The following is an 8,041-nucleotide window of genomic DNA, read 5'->3' as shown; positions in this document are numbered from 1 at the left end:
CTCTTGCTTTCTCCAGATCTCCTTTTAAAGGCCAGTTCCAAAGACGGCAAAGTGAAAGCAATGACTGACCTGAGCTCACCCATAAATTCCTTCAGTTACCACTAAAAAGTGAATCTGAACAAATTTTAGAGTGGCAGAATCCTCTAGGAGACAGAGTGTGGCAGATTTCCAGCCCTGGTCAGCAACATGGAGAATTTTCAGGTAGTATTTATTGGGGGGAGGGGGAGCACAGAGGGCTGTACCAGCACAGACCCCTCTTTGACCCTGAGAACCCAGAGAATATTTCCCCAATGTAAAATCCTGAAATAGTGGAACCAGCCAGAAGCTTGGGAGATCTACAATAGGCATGTGGCCACAGCTATGCTGAGGCTGAAGCACCAGTGCAGGATGGGAAGCATCCCAGCAGGAGATCCTGAACCCCAGGGTGTGGAGCCAGCAAGTGCTAACACCAGAACCCCAGCGTGCCTTTGTACAACCAGAGGAATCAGCAAACTCCAGCATGGCCAGGCCACCAGCAGTTGAGCCTGCCTGAGCTCTAGCCCTGGGAGCACAGAGGCAGAAACCTGAAGTGGCCAGACCACCCCTTCCTCACACCTCATGCTGTAAGGTAACCCAGGGAAACACCCAAAGTCCTGGCCTTGGTCTCATTCTAGGTACTTGGAGGCCATAGCACACAAAGCCAATAACCAGGCCCCTAGCTCGCAGAATAAGAAGTGTGGGTCAGAGTTATTTATACCCCAGAAGCAGAGATCCACTTTAAAAGCCAGGAAATAGGCAATCACAATGGGCAAAAGGCAAATTGGAAAAACTAAGACTTTAGAATACTATCAGGTTAAAAGATGAGAGCAAGGTTCACATTCAGAAGAGATCAGCATTGACACTACACCCATATCTGAAGCCTTAAAAGGGAATATGAACTGATCTCAAGCCCAAAAAGCATTCTTGGAAGGCTCAAGCCAAATTAAAGAGGTAGAAGGAAAACTGATCAATTATTTAAAAAATACAATTGGCAAAATGGAAAAAAATTTCACTGATGAGAACAACCCCTTAAAAAGCACAATTATACAAATGTAGAAAGAGATTCAGAACTTAACTGGAGAAAATAAATCCTTGAAAGCAAAATCTGTCCTAATGGAAAAGGAGGTCCAAAAACTAACTGAGGAAAACTATTCTTTAAAAATTAGAATTGGACAAGTTGAAGCGAATCATGAGGCATCAAGAATCAGCCAAACAAAATCTAAAAGATGAAAAAATAGAAGAAAATGTAAAATATCTTATTGAAAAAGCAACTGGCCTGGAAAATGGATCCAGGAAAGTGAATCTAAGAATTATTGGTCTGCTGGAAAGCCATGATGGAAAAAAGAGCCTGGTTAGTATCAAAAAATAATCAAGGAAAACTTCCCTGAGGTCCTACAACCAGGGGGTAAAATAATCATTGAAGAATCTACCTTTCACTTCCCAAAAGAGATCTCAAATTGAAAATTCCAAGGAATACTGTAGCCAAATTCCAGAATTATCAGGTCAAGGAGAAAATATTGCAAGCATCCAGAAAGAAACAATCCAAATATCGTGGAACTACAGTCAGGATCACACAGAACTCTGTAGCTTCTACATGAAAAGATCAGAGGGATTGGAATATGATGTATTGTAAGGCAAAGGAGCTTGAACTACAACCAAGGATCAACTACCCAATTACACTGAGCATAATCTTTCAGGCAAGGAGATGATCATTCAATGAAATAATGGACTTCCAGAACTTCCTGATGAAAAGGCCAGAGCTCAATGGAAAATTTGATCTTTAGATATATGATTCAAGACATAAAATGGTAAACAGGGAAAAAATAAACATACACACACAATTTCTTATTCAATAAGAGCAAACTGTTTACATCCCTATATGGGAGGATGATACCTGTGAATATTGAGAATTGTATATTTATTACAACACTTAGAAGGGAAATACATAGATAGAGGGTGTGGGTATTAATTAACTGATGTGATGATAAAAAAAAACCTAATTAAGGGGTGGAAAGGAATTGTAATGGAAGAAGAGGAAAGGAGGAGGCAGAAAAGGGTAAATTATGTCACATGAAGAGGATCACATGTATTATAGTAGATAGAAAGAAGGGAGGCAGGTGAGGAAGAAATTAAAGATATCTATAATCATATGAAAAAAATGCTCTAAGTCACTATTGATTAGGGAAATGCAAATCAAAACAACTCTGAGGCACCACATCCCACAGGTCAGATTGGCTAACATGACAAAACAGGAAAATGATAAATGCTGGAGAAGATGTGGGAAAATTGGAACACTAATGCATTGTTGGTGGAGTTGTGAACTGATCCAACCATTCTGGAGAGCAATTTGGAACTCTGCCCAAAGGGCTATATAATATGCATACCTTTTGATCCAGCAATACCACTTCTAGGGCTGTATCCCAAAGAAATCGTACAAGAGGGAGGAGGACATATACAACATGTACAAAAATATTTATAGCAGCTCTTTTTGTGGTGGCAAAGAATTGGAAATCAAGGGGATGCCCATCAACTGGGGAATGACTGAATAAGCTGTGGTATATGAATGTAATGGAATACTATTGTGCTATAAGAAATGAGGAGCAGATGAACTTCATAATGTCCTGGAGAGATTTATATAAACTGATGATGAGTGAGGAGAGCAGAACCAGGAGAACACTGTACACAATTATAGACACATCTTATCTGTGATGACTGACTTTGATAGATTGATTGGGTTCCCCTCAGCAATGCAAGGTTATAAGACAACTCCAAAGGACTTGTGATGGAAAAGGCTATCAACATTCAGAGAAAGAATTACAGAGTCTGAATGCAGATTGAAGCAAACTACTTTTTCTCTCTCTTTTTCATTTTGTTTTGTTTCTTCTTCTTTATTATTCCTTCCATTGGTTATAATTCTTTACAATTTGACTAATATTCAATGTTAATATATAAGTAGAACCTATATCGAATTGCATGCTTCCATGGGGGGAGGAGAAAATTTGGAACTCAAAAACTTGTAGAACTGAATGTTGTAAACTAGTAGTAAATAATTTTTTTTAAAGGTTGATTCCAATGTCTATGAACTAGTCATTTATCCTCAAATGTGGTATTGCAAAGGGACCAAGGAGTACCCAGAACAAAGTGAGTTCACAACTCAGCAGAAAAGGGAAAGAGATGTACCAGTCACTGTGTTAAGCATTTTACAAATATCTTATTTGATTTTCACAGCAAGCCTTTAAGGTAGGTGTTTATCATTATCCGCATCTTATTGAGGAAATTGATCTCAGTTGAGAAAACTGAGGGAAATAGAATTTAAATTACTTTCCCAGGGTCACACACAGCTAGTAGATGTCTGAGGCCAGATTTGAACTTGGGTCATCCTGACTCCAGGCCCAGAGCTCTGTCCACCAAACCACCTGATTCTAGTGCTGCTGTTAAGGATGCCAGAAAGAAGTCCTTGTTAATCTTAGCACTGTAACCTAATAAAGAGAATCTCACAGGAAATCAGAACTTTATGACTCTCAACAAAATAGAATCGAGGGGGTGGCTAAGTGGCACAGTGAATAGAGCACCAGCCCTGGAGTCAGGAGAACCTGAATTCAAATTTGGTCTCAGACACTTAACACAAAAACTAGCCATGTGACCTTGGGCAAGTCACTTAACCCCAATTGCCCTCCAAAAAGAAAAAAAAATAGAATTGAATATGATCTATTCCATGAAAAATAGATTTTATATAGAAGTATACATTATATTAGCAAGGAGTCATAACCTGCAAGGCTGCCTGATATTCTTTCTCTGTGCTTCCAGGAAAAACCTTTATTTAGTCTGGAGTATTTATAAATCTGATTACCAAATCTTCCCAAGGGTAGAGAAGATAGATTTCACAATCCTTCATGGTCAGTAAGATCTTTTCTAAAACCAATCTCAATTTCTCCTGCTACATTTCAGTTCAACTTTTGTCATGTACTGTGTACAAAGGGCAACTGAAGAGATATCAAGCCCAGTTGCTCCCTGCCTTGCAAGTATATTTTGTAAAGAAAAGAGCTCATTGAAAGGTGCTCACCAAATGATCCTGGCCTGAGTCCAAGGAGTTGACTTTGAATCCCGGCTACTACTTACTGCTTGTGCCCTTGAGCAAATAAATCACTTTACCCTCTCCTGACCTCAGTTTCAACATCTGTAAAATGAGGCCGTTGGCTAAATGAGATCCAAAGTCCCTAACAGCCCAAAATCCTTTGTTCCTAGTCCCTCCTTGGAGGAAGAAAGTGAGAATAAGAAAGACTAAGTAAACATACTGCCCAAGGCCTTGCCAGCAGAAAGAGGAGACTAGATTTGACCTCACGTCTTCTGCTTCCAAATCCCATCTCCAAGGTTTCTTCCAGCTCTCAATACTATCTATCGTCTGTCACTGCTCAGCTTCCCAACAAATCACATCTTCCTTATATCTTCTTAGCACTCCAGGATTATTAGGCACTCCTGCCAGGAGGCCCTTTGCTAGAACAGATGGAACAATACTGACTGGGATGGAAGGATTGGTGAATGAACAAACCATTGTGTATCTCACAGACCCCCTCTGAGCCAGAGGACCTGCTGGAGCTAACTCTTATCTTATGGGCAATCACCACAGATGTGGGCTTGATTGTTTTGTTGTTTGCCTAGACTTAAGAAAGTGTTGATAATGCAGATAAACTTTAAAGTGTGTGCATACCTATTTCTCCCTCCCCCAGGGAGAGCAGTTGCTAAACATTTGCCAGCACACCTTTCTATTGCTTGAGTTCAGCAGGAATGCCGCAGCAGGCTCAAGGAAGGGCTTAATCACCAGACTGGAAGCCTGGTGATAACTGGTATTTATGTAGGGCTTTAAGGTTTGCAAAGTGCTTTACAGATACCCTGGTGCTGGTTCCAACCTCAGGACCACAGTGGATAAAAGGAGACCTGGATTCCATAACATACCCTTGGTTTGAGGTCCCTGGAGATTTAGGAATGGTGGAAGGATCCTCTTGGGGTCAGAAATTTGAAGCTAGGGGTTACTGTGAGACTTGCCCTCTCATTCATTCCCTTCACCCTTCCCAAAGCTTCCAGGGATTCAATTTGGAATAATAAACTTGACCCCAGGCCTTTCCCTACTCCCTTTCACATTGCCTCTAGGGCTGGTGATCTGTGGTTTGGCGGCCAGAGGTGAGGGGGTAATCACCGTGGGTAGGAATCGAAGTTCAACCTACCAGAGAATATACTGGAAGGGACCTAGGAGCCTTTCTGGTCAATTCCCCCTCATTTTGCACGTGAGGAAGCTGAAACTGAAGGTGACTTGCTCAAGGGCACACAGTAAATGGCAGAGTTGAGGTTTGAACACAGATTTTCCGACTCTAAATTCAATACTTTCTCTGTGAGAATTTACAGAGTGTTGTGGAAAGTGGCCTGTCTCAGCAAAGGCAACGGGCACAGAAACGGAAAAATACAACCAGAGGATAGATCTGTGAGGACTAGACTCTAGGAAATTCTTCTAAGGAGCTATTGAATAAAGTTTTTCAGGTAAGAAAGGTACATATGCATGTTGGACATATTCTCCTTGCTGTCCAGGAGTCAGTAAATAGCATACGTGTAAGTCCCTGCTGTGGGTGAAGAAAATGTGTTTGGTGCCCAGCATTTATTGTGTCCTAAACCGAAGCTAGCGGAGAGTAATTCATTGTTGGCGAAAAGTAGTTCTCAGACTAGACTATTCACCACTTGGTATGTGCCTTTTGATGTAAGTTCCTACTTTAATGTGGAGGTCATTGTTTTTCCACTGAGGCCCAATTGCACCATCTAGTAGTGTGAGGATGTGAATTATTCTTGGGAGGAAAATCTAAGTAACAAGGACTTACTTGGAGGCTTTCCTTTTTTAATCAAGTCCTACAGAAACTTTGCCAAAAGCAAAAGTAAGAATTACATGACAAATTCTTTCTGTCTTAAGAAAAAACAAACGCAATTTTGTCTTTGTAGTCCTGTTTGAAGTTGGAGCTGAGGGACTTTTGAGAAAGTCAGATTTCAATATTCCCTGACACTAAGGGGGATGGAATCCCCAAAAATGATTCGCGTGCATTACTTTGAATCCAGTAATGCAGGTACTATTACAACTACTGATATTGGACTTCATCCCATGCAATAACCACATATTTGGAGATTTTCCAGCCAAAAGCATGAACCTACCAGAATAATGCTAGACACTGAGTGTATATACATATAGACTGTCCTCTGCATAGCTGCAGTGACTGATTTTATTTGTGAAGTAGCATCAAAGTCTTAACACATGCTTCACTGTAACATGAGGCATCTAGTCAGTCAATTATCTAACATTTATTAAGTGCCTGTTATGTGCCAGACACTGTCTCTGGGAATACAGAAAAAGGCTAAAGATATTGTCTGATCTTGAGGAACTTCTGATCTAATGGAGGAGACAACATGCAAAAAAAAAAAAAACAACTAACAAACAACCAAACCTTATGTGCAAACAAGTTAAATAAAGAATACATAGGAAAAAATCAAGAGATAGAAATTACTAGAATGAAAAGGGATGAGGAAAGGCTTCCTGTAGAAGGTCATATTTTAGCGGGGACCTGAAGGAAACCAGGGTGGTGAAGGGCTTTGCAAAGATCACTTTAACAGCTGAATGGAGAATGGACTAGAGTGGGGGAAAACTTGAAATAAGGAGATCAACTATCAGGCTACTGCAATAATATCAGTATGAGATAATGAGGGTCTACACCAGGGTGGTGACAGGGTTAGAGAGGAGAAGGGAGGCATATACAAGGGATGTTACAAGAGTAGAAGAGATAGGACTCAGACAGGATCAGAAATAGAGGGTGAGAGGAGCAAGGTCAATGATGGCTCCTAGTTCATGAGTCTGGATGACTGGGAGGACACTGGTATCCTTGACAGTAATAGGAAAGCTAGGAAAATGGGAGGCTTTGGGGGGGGGGGAAAGAAAATTAGTTCAGTTTTAGATAAGGTGGGAAAAACCTCAGTTGCCATCAGATAATCCTAAATGGCTCCTTGGTCCCTTAAACACTGAGTTAAAGTCACCCTCTGGAGAGGTAAAAATGTCTTTCTTATTTAACTCAGCCCAATACCTCCCCAGACCCTTTGTCCTATTGGGTTCTTCTACTTTGTCCTTTAGCTCTGACTTTGTTGTTAACAAACTCAGCTCTTCCTTTCATTCTCTTTCCATTTTCTGGTGCTCATAGAAACCTAATTTTGTCTTGAAGGCAACTTCCCTGCTAGAACCACAGACTTTTCTACCAAACTGTTGAACCTTTCAGGAACATTATTGGGAATCCTATAGAAAGACCAGTGATAATTTCCCCAAGGCAGTCCCAGTTTTAACGACCCAACAAAAATGATGATAGGAATGAAGCTAAAGTCTATGTTCTCCCTCCTAGAGCTTTACTTTTTGGTTCAGTGTGGATAAGCTAGCCTAGATTTGAACATGCTGTCGTCCTATCCCAGCAGGTAGGGGGAGGATGGAGTGCCAAAGAAAAGCAGCACAGAAAGGCTCTGTTTACAGGGACTCCCTCTGTCCTTCCTTCTGGTTCCACACAGAATCCAACAGGAGCCCAAACTGAATCAAAGACCTCTCCTCTTGATGGTGGGACTAAAGAAAGAGTCCTCTGCTCCTTCCCAGTGTAGCCAAACCCCTAGAAACAGTCTGTGGATAAGGGAGTCCTTCACATCACAGAGTTTGGGGTAGGTAATGTTGTGATTGGGGCTTGGCCATTATGGAAATCACAACTTTTAGCAACAGTATTTGGCTTGAAAAGTTTGCAAGTCACCAGAGATGAGAGAAAGACAGCACTACTAAAGTACATTCAGACTTTAAAGTACCAGGAAAATAATGCTCTAGGAAAAAAAAGTGGGTTTTTTTTTTTGTTTTTATTTTTGCTTTATGGAGAGGGGAAGGTAAGGCAATTGGGGTTAAGTGACTTGGCCAAGGTCACACGGCTAGTTTTGTGTGTGTGTGTGTGTGTGTGTGTGTGTGTGTGTGTGT

This window comes from Petaurus breviceps, unplaced genomic scaffold (assembly GCF_028583685.1).
Source record: "Petaurus breviceps papuanus isolate PSGF00001 unplaced genomic scaffold, PetGlider_PUasm1.0 191, whole genome shotgun sequence".
Lineage (NCBI taxonomy): Eukaryota > Metazoa > Chordata > Mammalia > Diprotodontia > Petauridae > Petaurus > Petaurus breviceps.
This window is presented reverse-complemented; position numbering follows the sequence as displayed.